Below are 266 nucleotides of genomic sequence, written 5' to 3'. Positions count from 1 at the left end.
TTCCCGCAGAATGAAGGAGTCAATTCTCTTCCAATTCAATGTTTGTCAGATGAAACCGCCGTTTGGCTTCAGCGCAAAAGAAGCTCTTCTTGATGGAATACATATTTTCTTCTAAATCAGTTCTCTCTTCTTCTGAGGCTTTAGCCCAAGATGACGCAGCGGGTAGGCTTCGTATGTTCATGGACGATACAAAAAACACCTATTTTGTCGAAAATCCATCAACAGCCGGCTACCGGGTTCCACCTTTTTTGGGGGCAGGGGAGGCA

The sequence above is a fragment of the Opisthorchis viverrini genome, assembly GCF_000715545.1.
Source record: "Opisthorchis viverrini unplaced genomic scaffold opera_v5_6, whole genome shotgun sequence".
In the NCBI taxonomy this organism is placed as follows: domain Eukaryota; kingdom Metazoa; phylum Platyhelminthes; class Trematoda; order Opisthorchiida; family Opisthorchiidae; genus Opisthorchis; species Opisthorchis viverrini.
The sequence above is the reverse complement of the archived record's forward strand: the minus strand, read 5'-3'. Positions refer to the sequence as shown.